The sequence below is a fragment of the Schistocerca gregaria genome, unplaced genomic scaffold (assembly GCF_023897955.1).
Source record: "Schistocerca gregaria isolate iqSchGreg1 unplaced genomic scaffold, iqSchGreg1.2 ptg000169l, whole genome shotgun sequence".
NCBI lineage: Eukaryota > Metazoa > Arthropoda > Insecta > Orthoptera > Acrididae > Schistocerca > Schistocerca gregaria.
Window position 1 is genome coordinate 2,182,420 of NW_026061724.1, and position 27,615 is coordinate 2,210,034.

General features: G+C 26.6%; 1 long non-coding RNA gene across 1 annotated transcript in view; it reads right to left on the reverse strand.

Annotated features, from left to right (window-relative positions):
• LOC126302232 (uncharacterized) overlaps window positions 1-27,314 on the reverse strand; it is a 179,977-nt gene extending 152,663 nt beyond the window's left edge. The window contains exon 1 of the long non-coding RNA XR_007553138.1: window positions 26,993-27,314. This is a non-coding gene — a long non-coding RNA (uncharacterized LOC126302232). The remainder of the gene's footprint in view (window positions 1-26,992) is intronic.
• Between the last annotated feature and the right edge of the window lie 301 nt (window positions 27,315-27,615).

A 27,615-nucleotide genomic window follows, 5' to 3' on the forward strand; every position in this document is an offset into this window, starting at 1 on the left:
AAACACAGGACCATCTATAGCAATAAACTTAATCTCATTACTAATTATTGGACAAATACTTCTATTAATTCTAGAATCAGCAGTAGCAATAATTCAAGCCTATGTTTTCTCAATTCTAAGAACTCTATATTCTAGAGAAGTATATTAAACCTATGTTAACAACTCACTCAAACCACCCATTCCACTTAGTAGACTATAGACCTTGACCATTAACAGGAGCAATTGGAGCAATAGTCCTAGTATCAGGACTAGCAAAATGATTCCACCTATTTAATATTAACTTATTCATAATTGGATTTGGAATTACCCTACTAACTATAATTCAATGATGACGAGATGTAGTACGAGAAGGAACATATCAAGGATTACATACAGGATTTGTATCAATTGGATTACGATGAGGAATAATTTTATTTATTGCATCAGAGGTATTATTTTTCGTTTATTTTTTTTGAGCATTCTTTAGAAGAAGATTAGCACCAACAATTGAACTAGGAATACTATGACCTCCAATAGGAATTCAACCCTTTAACCCTATACAAATTCCATTACTTAATACAGCTATTCTTTTAGCATCAGGAGTAACAGTAACATGAGCACATCATAGTTTAATGGAATCTAATCATACTCAAGCACTACAAGGATTATTCTTCACAGTGTTATTAGGACTATACTTTACAATACTTCAAGCATATGAATATTGAGAAGCACCTTTTACCATTGCAGATGCAGTTTATGGATCAACATTCTTTGTTGCAACAGGATTCCATGGTTTACACGTAATTATTGGAACAATCTTTTTATCAACATGTCTACTTCGACACTCAATAAATCAATTTTCACCAAGACATCACTTTGGATTTGAAGCAGCAGCATGATACTGACACTTCGTAGACGTAGTATGATTATTCTTATATATCTCTATTTATTGATGAGGTAGATAATTGTTTTTCTAGTATAAATAGTACATTTGACTTCCAATCAGAAAGCTTGATATAAATCAAGAAAAACAATTCTAATTCTATCAACAAGAGTTTTCATTAGATTTATTATTCCAATAATTGTTATAATCCTGGCAACAACACTATCAAAAAAATTAATTAATGATCGAGAAAAAAGATCACCATTTGAATGTGGGTTTGATCCAAAAAGATCAGCACGAATACCATTCTCAATACGATTCTTCCTAATCGCAGTAATCTTTTTAATTTTTGATGTAGAAATTGCACTAATTCTACCAATTGTAATTATTTTTAAAACTTCAGACATTATAATCTGAACAGTATCAACAATATTTTTTATTCTAGTTCTATTAGGAGGACTATACCATGAATGAAACCAAGGAGCATTACAATGAGCAGAATAAAGGGTTGTAGTTAAATATAACATTTGGGTTGCATTCAAAAAGTATTGATATTATCAATCAACCTTAAATAGAATAAGAAGCGAAATATTGCAGTCAGTTTCGACCTGGAAGATTGGTATGTACTACCCTTATTCTTATTAATTGAAGCCAAAAAGAGGCGTATTACTGTTAATAATATAATTGAACTATAATAGTTCCAATTAAGGAAATGTAAAGCCAATATGAAAGCTGCTAACTTTTTATATTAGCGGTTAAACTCCGTTAACATTTCTAAAATTTATATAGTTTAAATAAAACATTACATTTTCACTGTAAAAATAATATATCTATATTTATAAATACTTAAAAGTAAAAATACTTCCTTAACATCTTCAGTGTCACGCTCTAATTATAAGCTATTTAAGTAAACGAAAAACAATATTACCAAAATAAATATTCAAAAAATAAAAGTTAAAAGATAAATCTTGAAATTAGAATCATATCAACCTTGAATATAACCAATTAAATAAATAAATAATCTATATAAACCTTGACCACCAAGTAATTCACCTCAACCATAATCAAATGACTTAGATGAATAATAACCTATTTTTAAAGGAATATATCTAATAAACTTAGTTGAAAGAAAAGGTATAAATCATATAGAACCAGCAAATCTAACAAAAGAAAGTATACTTAAAGAAAATAAGTTATGAGAAAAATCAAAATTAGAAATAAGATAACCTAAATAAGCACCTAAAATAACAACTGTAATAGTTAAAAACTTTAAATAATAAGGTAAAGCAATCACATGAGGAATAGGAAAAATTAATCAAGATAAAAGACTACCACCAAAAACAGCAACAAACAATAGACCAATTATTCCAAATGAAATATAATAACCCTTATCATCAAAAGAAAATCTAGAATAAAAATTATTATCACCAGATATTGAATAATAAAACAAACGAAAAGAATAAGAAGCAGTTAAACCAGTAGAAAAAAAATAAAGAATAAAAATTAAACAATTAATTCATCTTAAACAAACCATCTCAAGAATTAAATCCTTTGAATAAAATCCCACTAAAAAAGGTATTCCACACAAAGATAAACTAGAAACATTAAAACAAACTGAAGTTAAAGGTATGAAATTAACAATTGATCCTATAAAACGAGAATATCCTGAGAATCCTTCAAATTATGAATTATTGAACCTGCACATATAAATAATAATGCCTTAAATAAAGCATGAGCCAATAAATGAAAAAATGCAAGCTTTGGATAACCTATAGCCAAAATTCTTATTATTAAACCAAGTTGTCTTAAAGTAGAAAGAGCAATAATCTTCTTTAAATCAAACTCAAAATTAGCGCTCAATCCAGCCATAAATATAGTTATACAACCAATTAAAAGTAAAAATCAACCACAATTATAAGTATCCAATATTGGTCTAAAACGAATTAATAAATAAACACCAGCAGTAACAAGAGTAGAAGAATGAACTAAAGCAGAAACAGGAGTAGGAGCTGCTATAGCAGCAGGAAGTCATGAAGAGAAAGGAATCTGAGCTCTCTTAGTTATAGCTGCTAAAACAATTAATATAGTAATGAGCTTTATTTCAAAAGAATTAGAAATAAATTCATAATAATAAATATAATTTCAACCACCAAAATTTAACATTCATGCAATAGAAATTAAAATAGCAACATCACCAATACGATTAGAAAGTGCAGTTAATATACCAGCACTATAAGATTTTACATTTTGATAATAAATAACTAAACAATAAGAAACTAAACCTAAACCATCTCAAACTAATAAAATTCTAATTAAATTAGGACTAATAATTAAAAAACCTATAGAAAGAATAAATATTAAAACAATAATAATAAAACGATTTATATTCTTTTCACCAGATATATAATCCTCTCTATAATAAATAACCAAAGAAGAAATATATATAACAAAAGATATAAAAATAAGAGATATTCAATCCAAAATTAAAGTTATAACAACTATAGAACCATTTAAATTGAAAAGCTCTCACTCAACAAAAACTCTATAATCAATTATTAAATAATAAATACCTAAAATAAAAATTATAGTTCTCGAAATAAACAAAGAAAAAAAACTCAAAGAACAAATAGAAAATAAATTCACGGCCTAAGATGAAAAACTTCATATCATTGATTCCACAAAACAATATTTTTAATTAAAATACTTAAGCAAACTAAACAAAGAAATATTCACCCTTTAAACAGAGAATATTTAAAGGCAATCAATGTAAAAGTAAAAGATGATATTCACGAAAATAACCAAGAGAACAAGTATAAACACCAGAATAATAATTCCCATGCTGAGAATAAGAATATATATACAAAGTATAAACAGCCCTAAAAAAAGATAAAAAAATCAAAGCAAAGAATCTAAAAGAAGATCAAGATATAATTCTATTTAATAATCTAATTTCACCTACCAAATTTAAAGAAGGAGGAGCAGCCATATTTGATGATCTTAAAAGAAATCATCATAAAGCCATTCTTGGCATCAAATTAATTATACCCTTGTTAATTAATAATCTTCGTCTACCTAAACGTTCATAAATAATATTAGATAAACAAAATAAACCAGAAGAACATAAACCATGACCAACCATTAGAGAAAGAGAACCTACACAACCTCATCAATTCATAGTCATCAATCCACCAATAACCATTCTTATATGAGCAACAGAAGAATATGCAATTAAAGACTTTAAATCAACCTGACGAAAACAAATAAATCTTACAATAACACCCCCAGATAAACCTAAAGACAATCAAAAATAATTAAACTTTAAACCCAAATAAGAAATAACCTTTATAACACGAAAAATACCATAACCACCTAACTTTAATAAAACACCAGCAAGAATTATTCTACCTGAAATATTGGCCTATACATGAGCCTTAGGAATTCATAAATGAACCAAAATCTTAACTAAAAAAGCCAAAATTATAAATACATAAAACATAAAATAATAAGAACCAAAATCAACCAATAAAGGAAAATATAAAGTATTAGAAAAATCATAAACCTTAAATAAAACTAATAATAAAGGTAATCTAGCAACCAAAGTATAAAAAATTAAATAAACACCAGCCTGCAAACGCTCAGGTTGATAACCCCAACCCAAAATTAAAAGTAAAGTTGGAACTAATCTAGCCTCAAAAAAAATATAAAAAGAAAGAAGACTTAATCTAGCAAATGAACAATAAAGCATAATTATTAAAATCAAAACCATAAAAACAAAAAAATTAGAATGATATGAACTTAAATAAACTGAACCTCTAGCAGTGATTATTAAAGAACAAATCCAAAAACTAAGTAAAATTAAACTAAAAGAAAAATAATCAATACCAAAATAATATCTAATTATATTCAAATCAGCATATGAATAAACACAAATTATAAAAACAAAACCCGACAGAAACATTAAACAATGAACCAACCATCAACAATTATTTAATAAACAAAGAGGGATCAAAAAAATAGTTATAAATAAATACTTTAACATAAAGATAAACCAAAAGAATTAAAAAAATCATTACCATGAGAACGAATTATTGAAACTAAAATAGAAAGACCTAAAGCACCCTCACAAACAGAAAAAACTAAAAAAATAACAGGAAAAAAATAATCATAATCAAACTCAATAAGAAAAACAATAACTAACATAAATAAAGAAAGAACAATATATTCTAATCTCAAAAGAACCATTAATAAATGTTTATGTTTAGAAGAAAAAACATAAACACCAGCAAAATAAATCAATAAAGAAGTAAAAATAGAGAATATAAACATTAGTTTTAATAGTTTAAAAAAAACGCCGGTCTTGTAAACCGGAAATAAGTCCAGCCCCCACTTTTAAAACTTCAGAGGTGGAAAAGCTTCCATCATCGGTCCCCAAAACCGGTATTTTAAATAAACTAACCCCTGAAATGATCAAAATAATAATTATATCATTATCAAATGTAATAAATATTAATTTTATTAAATTAAGACACCCAATATCAATAATGCTTTTTATTATCCTTCAAACCTTCCTAGTTGGATTAATAACAGGAACAATAATAGAAAGATATTGATTATCATATATTTTATTTTTAACATTTCTTGGTGGTATACTAGTATTATTTATTTGCATTACAAGAATTGCATCAAACGAAATATTTCAGCCTAAATCAATCACTATAATTATTACATTAATAATGTGAGTATTTATCATATTAATATTAATTATTCTAGATATATCTATATTTATAGACTTTTTCAAAAACACCGAAACTATAAATATTGATAATTCAATCAATTATCAAGAAATAACAATATCTTTAGAAAAATTATATAATAGACCAACATTCATTATTACAATAATAATAATAATTCATTTATTTTTAGCACTACTAGCAGTTGTTAAAATCACCAATATTAATCAGGGACCTATTCGTAAAATAAGATAATTACTAATGAATAAACCCTTACGATTAAGACATCCTTTAATTAAAATTATTAATAACTCTTTAATTGACTTACCTGCCCCAACAAATATTTCATTTTGATGAAATTTTGGATCCCTATTAGGGTTATGTTTGGTAATTCAAATCGTAACTGGACTATTTTTAGCTATACATTATACATCAAATATTGAAATAGCATTCAGTAGTGTAGTACACATCTGCCGAGACGTAAATAATGGTTGAATTATCCGAACCTTACACGCAAATGGAGCACCTATATTTTTTATTTGTATTTACTTACATGTAGGACGGGGAATTTACTATGGATCTTATATATATATACATACCTGAATAATTGGTACAGTGATTTTATTTTTAGTTATAGCAACTGCATTTATAGGATATGTCTTACCCTGAGGCCAAATATCTTTTTGAGGTGCAACAGTAATTACTAATTTATTATCAGCAATCCCATACTTAGGAACAGATTTAGTCCAATGAGTATGAGGAGGATTCGCTGTTGATAATGCAACATTAAATCGATTCTTCACATTCCATTTTGTATTACCATTTATTATTGCTGCTATAGCAGCAATTCATTTATTTTTTCTTCACCAAACAGGATCTAATAATCCTCTTGGACTAAATGGAGATATTGAAAAAATTCCATTCCATCCATACTTTACCTTTAAGGATTCTATTACATTTGTAATAATAACATCATTATTAATTATACTATGTTTAATTAATCCTTACCTATTAGGAGATCCAGATAACTTTGTACCGGCCAACCCATTAGTAACACCAGTTCACATTCAACCAGAATGATATTTCCTATTTGCATATGCAATTCTACGATCTATCCCTAATAAGTTAGGAGGTGTTATTGCATTATTTTTATCAATTAGAATCTTAATAATTTTACCATTTTATAATAAAACACCATTCCGAGGCATTCAATTTTACCCTATTAATCAAATTTTATTCTGAATTATAGTAGTTGTTGTATGCTTACTAACGTGAATTGGTAAACGACCTGTTGATGAACCTTATATTATAACAGGTCAAATCTTAACAATTATTTACTTCACATATTTCTTAATTAATGTCCATGTCGCAAACGCATGAGATAAATTAATTAAGGAATAAAGTTAATTAGCTTAGGAAAAGCATATGTTTTGAAAACATAAAATTAGAAGTTTAACTCTTCTATTAACTTTTCTCAAATAATTTCACTAAACAAATGAGATAAATAAAATCTTTAAACCAACAAAGAAATTAAAAAAATTCAAAGATAAAGGTAAAAAACTTTTTCAAGCTAAGTACATTAATTTATCATAACGGAACCGTGGTAATGTTCCACGAACCCAAATAAAACCAAAAGATATAATAGCAAGCTTAATAAAAAATATAAAAGAATAAAAATCACCGCCCAAAAAAATTAAAGCCAATAACATTCTTATGAAGACAATTCTAGTATATTCAGCTAAAAAAATTAAAGTAAAACCACCCGCACCATACTCAATATTAAATCCTGAAACTAACTCAGATTCCCCTTCAGCAAAATCAAAAGGAGTACGATTAGTTTCAGCTAAGCAAGAAGCAAAACAAGCTAAAGCTAAAGGAAAAGAAATAATAATAAATCAACAATAAAGCTGATAGTTTATAAAATCAAACATATTAAAACTACCAATTAAAATAATTAAAGACAATAAAATTAAAGCTAAACTAACTTCATAAGAAATTGTTTGAGCAACAGAACGAAGAGAACCTAATAATGAATAATTTGAATTAGAAGATCAACCAGCAATTATAACAGTATAAACACCTAATCTAGTACAACATAAAAAAAATAAAAATCCATAAGAAAAAGAACACATATAAGTTAAATAAGGAAAAATTACTCAAACGGCTAAAGAAATCATTAAATTAAAAACAGGGGAAAAATAATAAAGTAGGTAATTAGATATAATAGGAATTGGCTGCTCCTTACAAATTAACTTAATAGCATCTCTAAATGGCTGAGGAATTCCAACAAAACCTACCTTATTTGGACCCTTTCGAATCTGAATATAACCTAAAACCTTACGCTCTAATAAAGTTAAAAAGGCAACACTAATTAAAACACAAATAACCAATAAAAGAAAATTCAAAATAAATATAAATAAATCATAAAGTATCAATACTATTTGTAGAAAAAATCTACATAAATGAATTCTAAATTCAACACATTAATCTGTCAAAATAGTAAATAAATTAATATTAATCAATATAACAAAAAATATTTTAACCATATGGTCCTTTCGTACTAATATGGATTAACAATCTTAGGATAGAAACCGACCTGGCTCACGCCGGTCTGAACTCAGATCATGTAAGAATTTAAAGGTCGAACAGACCTAATCATTGGGCTCCTGCACCCAAAATTTTTCTTAATCCAACATCGAGGTCGCAATCTGCTTTGTCGATATGAGCTCTCAAAAACAATTACGCTGTTATCCCTAAGGTAACTTAATCTTATGATCATAAATTATGGATCAAAATAACAAACATAAATAAATGATATAATAATGAAGAGTTTATCTATTCTTCATGTCACCCCAACAAAACATCATCATTAAATATAGAAAGACAAACAAAAAACTATATAAAAGTAAAATGTCAACCTCTATAGGGTCTTCTCGTCCTAAAGAAGAATTTAAGCCTTTTGACTCAAAAGTTAAATTCAAAAATTTATTAAGAGACAGTTGATTTCTCGTCAAGCCATTCATTCCAGCCACTAATTAAGAGACTAATGATTATGCTACCTTTGCACGGTCAAAATACCGCGGCTCTTTAAAAATACGCTCAGTGAGCAGGCCAGACCTCAAAATATAAACAAGAGGACATGTTTTTGATAAACAGGCGGAAATCAATTTTGCCTAGTTCCTTATAATAAGTTCACAAGGTAAAAATTTCATACAAATAAATATACTAATTCTATCATTATTACAAAAATTTTAAAATTAAATTAATAATCTTAATAAAAAACCTAAAATATTTATAAAATCAAAATAAAAAATAATGAACTAAAACGTAATCTTAAAGATAGCTGGTTTAAAGCTTACTATTATATTTCTATAAAATTAATTATAGGTTATTAACTTCAAAGCTTATCCCTTAAAGAATAAATAAGTTAATATTTTTACTTAAAAAATTAAATAAAAACAAATAACTTTAAAAAATTAAATTTTTTCTTAAGAAACTAGATATCTTGGGAAACGATTAACATCTCATTTCTATAAATAATTTAATAATAATTATGATACATTAACTATAAATTATTTATAAATCAACCCAAATCGAGACAAGTAAAATAAATACTAAAATTTTGATAAACCTTGATACAAAAGGTACAATAAATAAAATCTACTTAAAAAAATTTAAAATAATATTTCATAAAACACTTACATTACCAATAAACTATAATTTAAAAAATCAATTCTATAAAATATACTAAGACAAAAATACAATAAAATTATTTATATTAAATAATTAAATAAACAAAAAATAAATATAATAAAATAAATAATCAAGATATCCTGATTTGCACAGAAAAATTTTCAGTGTAAATGAAACACTTTACTAATAAGTTATATCTTGAAACTCTTCCTAGATACACTTTCCAGTACATCTACTATGTTACGACTTATCTCATCTAAATTGAAGCTACTTTAAAATAAAATAGAATAATCAATAATGAGAGCGACGGGCGATGTGTACACATCTCAGAGCCAATATCAGTTAAATTAAATAAATTAAATTACTATCAAATCCACCTTCATTAACAGTATTTCACTATCAAATCCGTTATAAACAAAAATCTATTGTAACCCACCTCCTCTTAACTATAAGCTGCACCTTGACCTGAAATATTTTATAATTATAAATCTTGAGAATTATAACTCTAAAAAGATTCACTGATAACGGAGATATACAAACAAATAAATTAAGTAGAGTAAATCGTGTATTATCAATCATGGGGTAGGTTCCTCTGAATGAAATGAGATACCGCCAAATTCTTTGGGTTTAAAGACCTTAACTAATAGTACCCTGGTAAATATAATTAACATTTAAAATAATAGGGTATCTAATCCTAGTTTATTATTTAAATTTCACAGATTCATAAAAAGGGCCACAAATAAATTTTAACATTTCACCTTACAAATTTATATTTCAACCCTAATAATATAAACAACTGTTTTAACCAATAATATTCACTTGTATCAATCGTATAACCGCGGCTGCTGGCACGAATTCTGCCGATACTAAATCAATTGCTAAATCCAAAATCACTTGATAATTAAATCAAATTACTGCAAAAAGAACATTTAGTCTAACAAAACTTACATATAATACAAAGAAAAAGTGAATAAACAAGCAAGAATAAAACTTTTAAAAATAAAAAGTAAGAAAATTTTAAATCTATTAATTCAGGAAAAAATTAAAGATTCAAATATTTAAAGAAAAAAAAAGAAAAAAACCACAAACATTAACAAAAAAAAAGAAACGCCCCTATGTATGACCACAACAACTTCTCTATTATATATAATTAAAGATTAATATGGAACATGTATAGCAATAAATGTATTATATTCTTTCTTATTTAATCTTTCTTTTCACTAATAAATAAAGAAAGATTAAATAATATAATAAATATATTTTATACAATTATGTAATTTAATATAATATGTTATTAATATGAATTCTTTTTTTTATATTAAGTTAACTTTCATATATATTAGTTAAATAATCGAATTATAGATAATAAACATAATTATATTATTATAATTAATATAATTATTTATAATAATTATAATATTTTATATTTAAATTAATAATTTTATTTATTATATCCAATTATAATAATATTAAATATTAAATTACATATTATTATATATATTATATTATAATAACCTATTTTAGCTAAAAACATAAGTAGCTATAATCCTAGGTAAATAATTGCATTAAAATAATCAATTGATAATGGTAAGATGAACTTATAATACTTTAATTTCAATTAAATGTAATATATTAATATAAATTATTTATTATATATATATATAAAAAAAATAAAATGAGCAGGATAAATTAATCCTAATTAAACAAAATAATACATAAAAGAATTTCAAAAAAAAACTTTCGATTTATATATTAAATAAATGAAGTGCCTGATTAAAGGGTTACCTTGATAGGGTAAATAAAGTAAATAAAATTACCTTCATTAAAATTACATAAGATAGAATTAAACTACCTCCTTTAGTATCAAAAACTAACGTGCATCATACACCTTAATGTAAAAAGGTAAGCTAAACAAGCTAATGGGTTCATACCCCATTTATAGAGGTATCAATCCATTCCTTTTTAATGACCAACAACTCTACAAAACTTCTCTTCCTATCAACATTAATGATAGGAACGATCCTGTCCATTTCATCAAATTCCTGATTTGGGGTTTGAATAGGACTTGAGATCAACTTACTTTCATTTATTCCGCTCCTAACAAGAAATAAAAATATAATAATAAATGAATCATCAATTAAATATTTTATTGTCCAAGCAATAGCATCGACAATATTATTATTTTCAATTTTGTTATAGGAGCATCAAGATGAAATAATTGTTTAACATTAATAACATGACAAAAAATCGCCCCAATAATGGTCTTATCTTATTGTATTCAATTAAGAGCTTTTATTTGAACAATTATTATCTTAAGAATTATTATTGGGGCAATAGGAGGTTTAAATCAAACATCCTTACGACAACTTTTAGCATATTCATCAATCAGACATCTAGGTTGAATAATTAGATCATTAACAGTCAGAGAAAACATCTGAGAACTATACTTCATTATTTACTCACTATTAAGATTAATTATAGTTTTATTATTTAAGCAAATAAATTTATTTTTCATAAATCAAATTTATTCAGCCAGAAATATAAAAACCGAAATTAAATTCATAATATTCTTATCTTTATTATCTTTAGGTGGACTACCACCATTCCTTGGATTCTTACCAAAATGAATTGTAATACAATCATTAATAGAAAACAATATAACAACTATTATAACTATTATAGTTGTATTAACTACAATTACACTCTACTACTATATACGTATTAGATTCTCAGCTCTAATTATATCATACACAGAAAATTCGTGATCTATAAAGATAAAGTCCCAAAAATCAAGAATCATTCTTCCTATAACAGTAATAATTTCAACAATAGGATTGATTTCAACATCAACCTTAATTTCATTATACTAAGGACTTAAGTTAATCAAACTAATAACCTTCTAAGTTATAATTAAAAGAATAATCTTTTAGGCCTTAGTAAAATTTTACACCTCTAGAATTGCAGTCTAGAATCATAATTGAATATAAGACCTAAATATGATAAGAGAGAAAACATCTCATAAGTAGATTTACAGTGTACCACCTAAAATTCAGCCATCTTACCGCAAAAATGATTATTCTCAACAAACCATAAGGACATTGGTACTTTATACTTCATATTTGGAGCATGAGCAGGAATAGTAGGAACATCAATAAGAATACTTATTCGTGCTGAACTTGGCCAACCCGGATCTCTAATTGGGGATGACCAGATTTATAATGTTATTATTACAGCTCACGCATTTGTATTAATTTTCTTTATAGTAATACCTATTATAATTGGTGGATTTGGTAATTGACTTGTTCCACTAATAATTGGTGCACCAGATATAGCATTTCCACGAATAAATAATATAAGTTTTTGATTACTACCACCTTCACTAACCCTTCTTCTTACATCTTCTATAGTAGATAATGGTGCTGGTACAGGATGAACAGTTTACCCTCCTCTAGCAGGAGCTATTGCACACGGGGGTGCATCTGTAGATCTAGCTATTTTTTCACTGCACTTAGCAGGTGTATCATCTATTCTTGGTGCAGTGAATTTCATTACAACAGCAATTAATATACGATCAGAAAGTATAACTTTAGATCAAACACCTTTATTTGTATGATCTGTAGCTATTACAGCATTACTTCTCCTTCTTTCACTTCCAGTTTTAGCAGGAGCTATTACTATATTATTAACAGATCGAAATTTAAATACATCATTCTTTGACCCTGCAGGAGGGGGTGACCCAAGTATATATCAACATCTATTTTGATTCTTTGGACACCCAGAAGTTTATATTTTAATTCTACCTGGGTTCGGAATTATTTCACATATTGTATGTCAAGAAAGAGGAAAAATTGAATCATTTGGAACATTAGGTATAATTTATGCTATACTATCAATTGGACTAATAGGATTTATTGAATGAGCACATCATATATTTACAGTAGGAATGGATGTTGACACACGAGCATATTTTACATCAGCAACAATAATTATTGCTGTACCTACAGGAATTAAGGTATTTAGATGATTAGCTACATTATATGGAACTAAATTCAAGTTCAATCCACCATTATTATGAGCTCTAGGATTTATTTTCCTATTTACAATTGGTGGATTAACAGGATTAGTATTAGCAAATTCATCACTTGATATTGTATTACTTGATACATATTATGTAGTAGCCCACTTTCATTATGTATTATCTATAGGAGCAGTATTTGCAATTATAGGAGGTGTCATTTAATGATATCCACTATTTACAGGATTAACTATAAATAATACATGATTAAAAATCCAATTTACAATTATATTCATTGGAGTAAATTTAACATTCTTTCCTCAACACTTCCTAGGATTAGCAGGAATACCTCGACGATACTCTGACTACCCAGACGCATATACATCATGAAACGTAGTATCAAGAATTGGGTCTACAATTTCTATTGTAGGAATCATTATATTCATTGTAATTATATGAGAAAGAATGATTACAAACCGAGCAATTATATTTAGAGCTAACATAAGAAGATCAACAGAATGACTACAAAATAACCCTCCTGCAGAACATAGTTACTCAGAATTACCATTAATCTCTAGATTCTAATATGGCAGATTAGTGCAGTAGATTTAAGCTCTACAAATAAAGGTTTGACCTTTTATTAGAAAATATTTATTAATGGCAACATGATCAAATTTATCTCTTCAAGATGGAGCTTCACCATTAATGGAGCAATTATCATTCTTTCATGATCATACTATGGTCGTATTATTATTAATTACAGTAATTGTAGGTTATGCCCTAAGTTATATATTATTTATTGCCTATACTAACCGTAATATACTTCATGGACATTTAATTGAAACAATCTGAACAGCTTTACCAGCAATTACATTAATTTTTATTGCCCTTCCATCATTACGACTATTATATTTACTTGATGATTCAGTAGATGCAATAATTACAATTAAAACCATTGGACGACAATGATATTGAAGATATGAATATTCAGACTTCATAGACGTAGAATTTGACACTTATATAACACCAGAACAAGACCTAGAAAATGATGGATTCCGACTACTAGATGTAGATAACCGAACAATCCTACCAATAAATACAGAAGTACGAGTATTAACAAGAGCATCAGATGTTCTACACTCATGAGCAGTTCCTGCATTAGGGGTTAAAATTGATGCAACGCCAGGTCGGTTAAATCAAGGAACATTCACAATAAATCGACCTGGATTATTCTTTGGACAATGCTCAGAAATCTGTGGAGCAAACCACAGATTTATACCAATTGTAATTGAAAGAACTTCAGTAAATTTATTTATTAAGTGATTATCTAAGATAATTTAAGGAGTTAGTTAAAATAAATAACATTAGAGTGTCAATCTAAAGTACTAAAAAAAATTAGTACACCTTGAAATTCATCAGATGACTGAAAGTAAGTAATGGTCTCTTAAACCAAATAATAGTAAATTAACGACTACTTCTGATGGGGAAATTATATCCAAATCCCTCAAATATCCCCTCTTATATGATTCTCACTATTCATTATATTTTCAGCTACATTAATCTTGTTTAATCAAATACACTTCTTCTCATTTAAACCTAACCTTATTAAAAGAGCAGAAAAAGGAACAATTGAAATAAAAAACTTAAATTGAAAATGATAACAAATCTATTCTCAACATTTGACCCATCAACTAACATCTTTAATTTATCATTAAATTGAACTAGAACATTTCTAGGACTATTATTAATCCCATCACTATTTTGACTTACACCATCACGAATTAACATTATCTGAAATAAACTAAATTTAACCTTACATAATGAATTTAAAACACTTCTTGGACCAAAATCATTTAATGGAACAACATTCATTTTCATCTCAATTTTTATTATAATATTATTTAACAATTTCATAGGATTATTCCCTTATATTTTTACTAGAACAAGACATTTAGCATTAACATTTGCAATTGCCCTACCTATATGGCTAAGATTTATATTATTTGGATGAATTAACCATACTAATCATATATTTACACACCTTGTACCACAAGGTACACCGCCTGCATTAATATCATTTATAGTACTAATTGAAACAATTAGTAATGTTATTCGACCAGGTACATTAGCAGTACGGTTGGCAGCAAATATAATTGCAGGACACTTATTATTAACCTTATTAGGAAACACAGGACCATCCATAGCAATAAACTTAATCTCATTACTAATTATTGGACAAATACTTCTATTAATTCTAGAATCAGCAGTAGCAATAATTCAAGCCTATGTTTTCTCAATTCTAAGAACTCTATATTCTAGAGAAGTATATTAAACCTATGTTAACAACTCACTCAAACCACCCATTCCACTTAGTAGACTATAGACCTTGACCATTAACAGGAGCAATTGGAGCAATAGTCCTAGTATCAGGACTAGCAAAATGATTCCACCTATTTAATATTAACTTATTCATAACTGGATTTGGAATTACCCTACTAACTATAATTCAATGATGACGAGATGTAGTACGAGAAGGAACATATCAAGGATTACATACAGGATTTGTATCAATTGGATTACGATGAGGAATAATTTTATTTATTGCATCAGAGGTATTATTTTTCGTTTATTTTTTTTGAGCATTCTTTAGAAGAAGATTAGCACCAACAATTGAACTAGGAATACTATGACCTCCAATAGGAATTCAACCCTTTAACCCTATACAAATTCCATTACTTAATACAGCTATTCTTTTAGCATCAGGAGTAACAGTAACATGAGCACATCATAGTTTAATGGAATCTAATCATACTCAAGCACTACAAGGATTATTCTTCACAGTGTTATTAGGACTATACTTTACAATACTTCAAGCATATGAATATTGAGAAGCACCTTTTACCATTGCAGATGCAGTTTATGGATCAACATTCTTTGTTGCAACAGGATTCCATGGTTTACACGTAATTATTGGAACAATCTTTTTATCAACATGTCTACTTCGACACTCAATAAATCAATTTTCACCAAGACATCACTTTGGATTTGAAGCAGCAGCATGATACTGACACTTCGTAGACGTAGTATGATTATTCTTATATATCTCTATTTATTGATGAGGTAGATAATTGTTTTTCTAGTATAAATAGTACATTTGACTTCCAATCAGAAAGCTTGATATAAATCAAGAAAAACAATTCTAATTCTATCAACAAGAGTTTTCATTAGATTTATTATTCCAATAATTGTTATAATCCTGGCAACAACACTATCAAAAAAATTAATTAATGATCGAGAAAAAAGATCACCATTTGAATGTGGGTTTGATCCAAAAAGATCAGCACGAATACCATTCTCAATACGATTCTTCCTAATCGCAGTAATCTTTTTAATTTTTGATGTAGAAATTGCACTAATTCTACCAATTGTAATTATTTTTGAAACTTCAGACATTATAATCTGAACAGTATCAACAATATTTTTTATTCTAGTTCTATTAGGAGGACTATACCATGAATGAAACCAAGGAGCATTACAATGAGCAGAATAAAGGGTTGTAGTTAAATATAACATTTGGGTTGCATTCAAAAAGTATTGATATTATCAATCAACCTTAAATAGAATAAGAAGCGAAATATTGCAGTCAGTTTCGACCTGGAAGATTGGTATGTACTACCCTTATTCTTATTAATTGAAGCCAAAAAGAGGCGTATTACTGTTAATAATATAATTGAACTATAATAGTTCCAATTAAGGAAATGTAAAGCCAATATGAAAGCTGCTAACTTTTTATATTAGCGGTTAAACTCCGTTAACATTTCTAAAATTTATATAGTTTAAATAAAACATTACATTTTCACTGTAAAAATAATAGATCTATATTTATAAATACTTAAAAGTAAAAATACTTCCTTAACATCTTCAGTGTCACGCTCTAATTATAAGCTATTTAAGTAAACGAAAAACAATATTACCAAAATAAATATTCAAAAAATAAAAGTTAAAAGATAAATCTTGAAATTAGAATCATATCAACCTTGAATATAACCAATTAAATAAATAAATAATCTATATAAACCTTGACCACCAAGTAATTCACCTCAACCATAATCAAATGACTTAGATGAATAATAACCTATTTTTAAAGGAATATATCTAATAAACTTAGTTGAAAGAAAAGGTATAAATCATATAGAACCAGCAAATCTAACAAAAGAAAGTATACTTAAAGAAAATAAATTATGAGAAAAATCAAAATTAGAAATAAGATAACCTAAATAAGCACCTAAAATAACAACTGTAATAGTAAAAACTTTAAATAATAAGGTAAAGCAATCACATGAGGAATAGGAAAAATTAATCAAGATAAAAGACTACCACCAAAAACAGCAACAAACAATAGACCAATTATTCCAAATGAAATATAATAACCCTTATCATCAAAAGAAAATCTAGAATAAAAATTATTATCACCAGATATTGAATAATAAAACAAACGAAAAGAATAAGAAGCAGTTAAACCAGTAGAAAAAAAATAAAGAAAAAAAATTAAACAATTAATTCATCTTAAACAAACCATCTCAAGAATTAAATCCTTTGATTAAAATCCCGCTAAAAAAGGTATTCCACACAAAGATAAACTAGAAACATTAAAACAAACTGAAGTTAAAGGTATGAAATTAACAATTGATCCTATAAAACGAATATCCTGAGAATCCTTCAAATTATGAATTATTGAACCTGCACATATAAATAATAATGCCTTAAATAAAGCATGAGCCAATAAATGAAAAAATGCAAGCTTTGGATAACCTATAGCCAAAATTCTTATTATTAAACCAAGTTGTCTTAAAGTAGAAAGAGCAATAATCTTCTTTAAATCAAACTCAAAATTAGCGCCCAATCCAGCCATAAATATAGTTATACAACCAATTAAAAGTAAAAATCAACCACAATTATAAGTATCCAATATTGGTCTAAAACGAATTAATAAATAAACACCAGCAGTAACAAGAGTAGAAGAATGAACTAAAGCAGAAACAGGAGTAGGAGCTGCTATAGCAGCAGGAAGTCATGAAGAGAAAGGAATCTGAGCTCTCTTAGTTATAGCTGCTAAAACAATTAATATAGTAATGAGCTTTATTTCAAAAGAATTAGAAATAAAATCATAATAATAAATATAATTTCAACCACCAAAATTTAACATTCATGCAATAGAAATTAAAATAGCAACATCACCAATACGATTAGAAAGTGCAGTTAATATACCAGCACTATAAGATTTTACAGTTTGATAATAAATAACTAAACAATAAGAAACTAAACCTAAACCATCTCAACCTAATAAAATTCTAATTAAATTAGGACTAATAATTAAAAAACCTATAGAAAGAATAAATATTAAAACAATAATAATAAAACGATTTATATTCTTTTCACCAGATATATAATCCTCTCTATAATAAATAACCAAAGAAGAAATATATATAACAAAAGATATAAAATTAAGAGATATTCAATCCAAAATTAAAGTTATAACAACTATAGAACCATTTAAATTGAAAAGCTCTCACTCAACAAAAACTCTATAATCAATTATTAAATAATAAATACCTAAAATAAAAATTATAGTTCTCGAAATAAACAAAGAAAAAAAACTCAAAGAACAAATAGAAAATAAATTCACGGCCTAAGATGAAAAACTTCATATCATTGATTCCACAAAACAATATTTTTAATTAAAATACTTAAGCAAACTAAACAAAGAAATATTCACCCTTTAAACAGAGAATATTTAAAGGCAATCAATGTAAAAGTAAAAGATGATATTCACGAAAATAACCAAGAGAACAAGTATAAACACCAGAATAATAATTCCCATGCTGAGAATAAGAATATATATACAAAGTATAAACAGCTCTAAAAAAAGATAAAAAAATCAAAGCAAAGAATCTAAAAGAAGATCAAGATATAATTCTATTTAATAATCTAATTTCACCTACCAAATTTAAAGAAGGAGGAGCAGCCATATTTGATGATCTTAAAAGAAATCATCATAAAGCCATTCCTGGCATCAAATTAATTATACCCTTGTTAATTAATAATCTTCGTCTACCTAAACGTTCATAAATAATATTAGATAAACAAAATAAACCAGAAGAACATAAACCATGACCAACCATTAGAGAAAGAGAGCCTACACAACCTCATCAATTCATAGTCATCAATCCACCAATAACCATTCTTATATGAGCAACAGAAGAATATGCAATTAAAGACTTTAAATCAACCTGACGAAAACAAATAAATCTTACAATAACACCCCCAGATAAACCTAAAGACAATCAAAAATAATTAAACTTTAAACCCAAATAAGAAATAACCTTTATAGCACGAAAAATACCATAACCACCTAACTTTAATAAAACACAAGCAAGAATTATTCTACCTGAAATAGGGGCCTCTACATGAGCCTTAGGAAGTCATAAATGAACCAAAAACATAGGTATCTTAACTAAAAAAGCCAAAATTATAAATACATAAAACATAAAATAATAAGAACCAAAATCAACCAATAAAGGAAAATATAAAGTATTAGAAAAATCATAAACCTTAAATAAAACTAATAATAAAGGTAATCTAGCAACCAAAGTATAAAAAATTAAATAAACACCAGCCTGCAAACGCTCAGGTTGATAACCCCAACCCAAAATTAAAAGTAAAGTAGGAACTAATCTAGCCTCAAAAAAAAATATAAAAAGAAAGAAGACTAAATCTAGCAAATGAACAATAAAGCATAATTATTAAAATCAAAACCATAAAAACTAAAAAATTAGAATGATATGAACTTAAATAAACTGAACCTCTAGCAGTGATTATTAAAGAACAAATCCAAAAACTAAGTAAAATTAAACTAAAAGAAAAATAATCAATACCAAAATAATATCTAATTATATTCAAATCAGCATATGAATAAACACAAATTATAAAAACAAAACCCGACAGAAACATTAAAGAATGAACCAACCATCAACAATTATTTAATAAACAAAGAGGGATCAAAAAAATAGTTATAAATAAATACTTTAACATAAAGATAAACCAAAAGAATTAAAAAAATCATTACCATGAGAACGAATTATTGAAACTAAAATAGAAAGACCTAAAGCACCCTCACAAACAGAAAAAACTAAAAAAATAACAGGAAAAAAATAATCATAATCAAACTCAATAAGAAAAACAATAACTAACATAAATAAAGAAAGAACAATATATTCTAATCTCAAAAGAACCATTAATAAATGTTTACGTTTAGAAGAAAAAACATAAACACCAGCAAAATAAATCAATAAAGAAGTAAAAATAGAGAATATAAACATTAGTTTTAATAGTTTAAAAAAAACGCCGGTCTTGTAAACCGGAAATAAGTCCAGCCCCCACTTTTAAAACTTCAGAGGTGGAAAAGCTTCCATCATCGGTCCCCAAAACCGGTATTTTAAATAAACTAACCCCTGAAATGATCAAAATAATAATTATATCATTATCAAATGTAATAAATATTAATTTTATTAAATTAAGACACCCAATATCAATAATGCTTTTTATTATCCTTCAAACCTTCCTAGTTGGATTAATAACAGGAACAATAATAGAAAGATATTGATTATCATATATTTTATTTTTAACATTTCTTGGTGGTATACTAGTATTATTTATTTACATTACAAGAATTGCATCAAACGAAATATTTCAGCCTAAATCAATCACTATAATTATTACATTAATAATGTGAGTATTTATCATATTAATATTAATTATTCTAGATATATCTATATTTATAGACTTTTTCAAAAACACCGAAACTATAAATACTGATAATTCAATCAATTATCAAGAAATAACAATATCTTTAGAAAAATTATATAATAGACCAACATTCATTATTACAATAATAATAATAATTTATTTATTTTTAGCACTACTAGCAGTTGTTAAAATCACCAATATTAATCAGGGACCTATTCGTAAAATAAGATAATTACTAATGAATAAACCCTTACGATTAAGACATCCTTTAATTAAAATTATTAATAACTCTTTAATTGACTTACCTGCCCCAACAAATATTTCATTTTGATGAAATTTTGGATCCCTATTAGGGTTATGTTTGGTAATTCAAATCGTAACTGGACTATTTTTAGCTATACATTATACATCAAATATTGAAATAGCATTCAGTAGTGTAGTACACATCTGCCGAGACGTAAATAATGGTTGAATTATCCGAACCTTACACGCAAATGGAGCATCTATATTTTTTATTTGTATTTACTTACATGTAGGACGGGGAATTTACTATGGATCTTATATATATATATATATACATACCTGAATAATTGGTACAGTGATTTTATTTTTAGTTATAGCAACTGCATTTATAGGATATGTCTTACCCTGAGGCCAAATATCTTTTTGAGGTGCAACAGTAATTACTAATTTATTATCAGCAATCCCATACTTAGGAACAGATTTAGTCCAATGAGTATGAGGAGGATTCGCTGTTGATAATGCAACATTAAATCGGTTCTTCACATTCCATTTTGTATTACCATTTATTATTGCTGCTATAGCAGCAATTCATTTATTTTTTCTTCACCAAACAGGATCTAATAATCCTCTTGGACTAAATGGAGTTATTGAAAAAATTCCATTCCATCCATACTTTACCTTTAAGGATTCTATTACATTTGTAATAATAACATCATTATTAATTATACTATGTTTAATTAATCCTTACCTATTAGGAGATCCAGATAACTTTGTACCTGCCAACCCATTAGTAACACCAGTTCACATTCAACCAGAATGATATTTCCTATTTGCATATGCAATTCTACGATCTATCCCTAATAAGTTAGGAGGTGTTATTGCATTATTTTTATCAATTAGAATCTTAATAATTTTACCATTTTATAATAAAACACCATTGCGAGGCATTCAATTTTACCCTATTAATCAAATTTAATTCTGAATTATAGTAGTTGTTGTATGCTTACTAACGTGAATTGGTAAACGACCTGTTGAAGAACCTTATATTATAACAGGTCAAATCTTAACAATTATTTACTTCACATATTTCTTAATTAATGTCCATGTCGCAAACGCATGAGATAAATTAATTAAGGAATAAAGTTAATTAGCTTAGGAAAAGCATATGTTTTGAAAACATAAAATTAGAAGTTTAACTCTTCTATTAACTTTTCTCAAAAAATTTCACTAAACAAATGAGATAAATAAAATCTTTAAACCAACAAAGAAAATAAAAAAATTCAAAGATAAAGGTAAAAAACTTTTTCAAGCTAAGTACATTAATTTATCATAACGGAACCGTGGTAATGTTCCACGAACCCAAATAAAACCAAAAGATATAATAGCAAGCTTAATAAAAAATATAAAAGAATAAAAATCACCGCCCAAAAAAATTAAAGCCAATAACATTCTTATGAAGACAATTCTAGTATATTCAGCTACAGAAATTAAAGTAAAACCACCCGCACCATACTCAATATTAAATCCTGAAACTAACTCAGATTCTCCTTCAGCAAAATCAAAAGGAGTACGATTAGTTTCAGCTAAGCAAGAAGCAAAACAAGCTAAAGCTAAAGGAAAAGAAATAATAATAAATCAACAATAAAGCTGATAGTTTATAAAATAAAACATATTAAAACTACCAATTAAAATAATTAAAGACAATAAAATTAAAGCTAAACTAACTTCATAAGAAATTGTTTGAGCAACAGAACGAAGAGAACCTAATAATGAATAATTTGAATTAGAAGATCAACCAGCAATTATAACAGTATAAACACCTAATCTAGTACAACATAAAAAAAATAAAAATCCATAAGAAAAAGAACACATATAAGTTAAATATGGAAAAATTACTCAAACGGCTAAAGAAATCATTAAATTAAAAACAGGGGAAAAATAATAAAGTAGGTAATTAGATATAATAGGAATTGGCTGCTCCTTACAAATTAACTTAATAGCATCTCTAAATGGCTGAGGAATTCCAACAAAACCTACCTTATTTGGACCCTTTCGAATCTGAATATAACCTAAAACCTTACGCTCTAATAAAGTTAAAAAGGCAACACTAATTAAAACACAAATAACCAATAAAAGAAAATACAAAATAAAAATAACTAAATCATAAAGTATCAATACTATTTGTAGAAAAAATCTACATAAATGAATTCTAAATTCAACACATTAATCTGTCAAAATAGTAAATAAATTAATATTAATCAATATAACAAAAAATATTTTAACCATATGGTCCTTTCGTACTAATATGGATTAACAATCAAGGGATAGAAACCGACCTGGCATATATATTAGTTAAATAATATAATTATAGATTAAATTAAGACACCCAATATCAATAATGCTTTTTATTATCCTTCAAACCTTCCTAGTTGGATTAATAACAGGAACAATAATAGAAAGATATTGATTATCATATATTTTATTTTTAACATTTCTTGGTGGTATACTAGTATTATTTATTTACATTACAAGAATTGCATCAAACGAAATATTTCAGCCTAAATCAATCACTATAATTATTACATTAATAATGTGAGTATTTATCATATTAATATTAATTATTCTAGATATATCTATATTTATAGACTTTTTCAAAAACACCGAAACTATAAATATTGATAATTCAATCAATTATCAAGAAATAACAATATCTTTAGAAAAATTATATAATAGACCAACATTCATTATTACAATAATAATAATAATTTATTTATTTTTAGCACTACTAGCAGTTGTTAAAATCACCAATATTAATCAGGGACCTATTCGTAAAATAAGATAATTACTAATGAATAAACCCTTACGATTAAGACATCCTTTAATTAAAATTATTAATAACTCTTTAATTGACTTACCTGCCCCAACAAATATTTCATTTTGATGAAATTTTGGATCCCTATTAGGGTTATGTTTGGTAATTCAAATCGTAACTGGACTATTTTTAGCTATACATTATACATCAAATATTGAAATAGCATTCAGTAGTGTAGTACACATCTGCCGAGACGTAAATAATGGTTGAATTATCCGAACCTTACACGCAAATGGAGCATCTACTTTTTTTTTGTATTTACTTACATGTAGGACGGGGAATTTACTATGGATCTTATATATATATACATACCTGAATAATTGGTACAGTGATTTTATTTTTAGTTATAGCAACTGCATTTATAGGATATGTCTTACCCTGAGGCCAAATATCTTTTTGAGGTGCAACAGTAATTACCAATTTATTATCAGCAATCCCATACTTAGGAACAGATTTAGTCCAATGAGTATGAGGAGGATTCGCTGTTGATAATGCAACATTAAATCGATTCTTCACATTCCATTTTGTATTACCATTTATTATTGCTGCTATAGCAGCAATTCATTTATTTTTTCTTCACCAAACAGGATCTAATAATCCTCTTGGAGTAAATGGAGATATTGAAAAAATTCCATTCCATCCATACTTTACCTTTAAGGATTCTATTACATTTGTAATAATAACATCATTATTAATTATACTATGTTTAATTAATCCTTACCTATTAGGAGATCCAGATAACTTTGTACCTGCCAACCCATTAGTAACACCAGTTCACATTTAACCAGAATGATATTTCCTATTTGCATATGCAATTCTACGATCTATCCGTAATAAGTTAGGAGGTGTTATTGCATTATTTTTATCAATTAGAATCTTAATAATTTTACCATTTTATAATAAAACACGATTCCGAGGCATTCAATTTTACCCTATTAATCAAATTTTATTCTGAATTATAGTAGTTGTTGTATGCTTACTAACGTGAATTGGTAAACGACCTGTTGAAGAACCTTATATTATAACAGGTCAAATCTTAACAATTATTTACTTCACATATTTCTTAATTAATGTCCATGTCACAAATGCATGAGATAAATTAATTAAGGAATAAAGTTAATTAGCTTAGGAAAAGCATATGTTTTGAAAACATAAAATTAGAAGTTTAACTCTTCTATTAACTTTTCTCAAAAAATTTCACTAAACAAATGAGATAAATAAAAGCTTTAAACCAACAAAGAAAATAAAAAAATTCAAAGATAAAGGTAAAAAACTTTTTCAAGCTAAGTACAGTAATTTATCATAACGGAACCGTGGTAATGTTCCACGAACCGAAATAAAACCAAAAGATATAATAGCAAGCTTAATAAAAAATATAAAAGAATAAAAATCACCGCCCAAAAAAATTAAAGCCAATAACATTCTTATGAAGACAATTCTAGTATATTCAGCTACAAAAATTAAAGTAAAACCACCCGCACCATACTCAATATTAAATCCTGAAACTAACTCAGATTCTCCTTCAGCAAAATCAAAAGGAGTACGATTAGTTTCAGCTAAGCAAGAAGCAAAACAAGCTAAAGCTAAAGGAAAAGAAATAATAATAAATCAACAATAAAGCTGATAGTTTATAAAATCAAACATATTAAAACTACCAATTAAAATAATTAAAGACAATAAAATTAAAGCTAAACTAACTTCATAAGAAATTGTTTGAGCAACAGAACGAAGAGAACCTAATAATGAATAATTTGAATTAGAAGATCAACCAGCAATTATAACAGTATAAACACCTAATCTAGTACAACATAAAAAAAATAAAAATCCATAAGAAAAAGAACACATATAAGTTAAATAAGGAAAAATTACTCAAACGGCTAAAGAAATCATTAAATTAAAAACAGGGGAAAAATAATAAAGTAGGTAATTAGATATAACAGGAATTGGCTGCTCCTTACAAATTAACTTAATAGCATCTCTAAATGGCTGAGGAATTCCAACAAAACCTACCTTATTTGGACCCTTTCGAATCTGAATATAACCTAAAACCTTACGCTCTAATAAAGTTAAAAAGGCAACACTAATTAAAACACAAATAACCAATAAAAGAAAATTCAAAATAAAAATAACTAAATCATAAAGTATCAATACTATTTGTAGAAAAAATCTACATAAATGAATTCTAAATTCAACACATTAATCTGTCAAAATAGTAAATAAATTAATATTAAACAATATAAAAAAAATATTTTAACCATATGGTCCTTTCGTACTAATATGGATTAACAATCTTAGGATAGAAACCGACCTGGCTCACGCCGGTCTGAACTCAGATCATGTAAGAATTTAAAGGTCGAACAGACCTAATCATTGGGCTCCTGCACCCAAAACTTTTCTTAATCCAACATCGAGGTCGCAATCTGCTTTGTCGATATGAGCTCTCAAAAACAATTACGCTGTTATCCCTAAGGTAACTTAATCTTATGATCATAAATTATGGATCAAAATAACAAACATAAGTAAATCATATAATAATGAAGAGTTTATCTATTCTTCATGTCACCCCAACAAAACATCATCATTAAATATAGAAAGACAAACAAAAAACTATATAAAAGTAAAATGTCAAGCTCTATAGGGTCTTCTCGTCCTAAAGAAGAATTTAAGCCTTTTGACTCAAAAGTTAAATTCAAAAATTTATTAAGAGACAGTTGATTTCTCGTCAAGCCATTCATTCCAGCCACAAATTAAGAGACTAATGATTATGCTACCTTTGCACGGTCAAAATACCGCGGCTCTTTAAAAATACGCTCAGTGAGCAGGCCAGACCTCAAAATATAAACAAGAGGACATGTTTTTGATAAACAGGCGGAAATCAATTTTGCCTAGTTCCTTATAATAAGTTCACAAGGTAAAAATTTCATACAAATAAATATACTAATTCTATCATTATTACAAAAATTTTAAAATTAAATTAATAATCTTAATAAAAAACCTAAAATATTTATAAAATGAAAATAAAAAATAATGAACTAAAACGTAATCTTAAAGATAGCTGGTTTAAAGCTTACTATTATATTTCAATAAAATAAATTATAGGTTATTAACTTCAAAGCTTATCCCTTAAAGAATAAATAAGTTAATATTTTTACTTAAAAAATTAAATAAAAACAAATATCTTTAAAAAATTAAATTTTTTCTTAAGAAACTAGATATCTTGGGAAACGATTAACATCTCATTTCTATAAATAATTTAATAATAATTATGATACATTAACTATAAATTATTTATAAATCAACCCAAATCGAGACAAGTAAAATAAATACTAAAATTTTGATAAACCCTGATACAAAAGGTACAATAAATAAAATCTACTTAAAAAAATTTAAAATA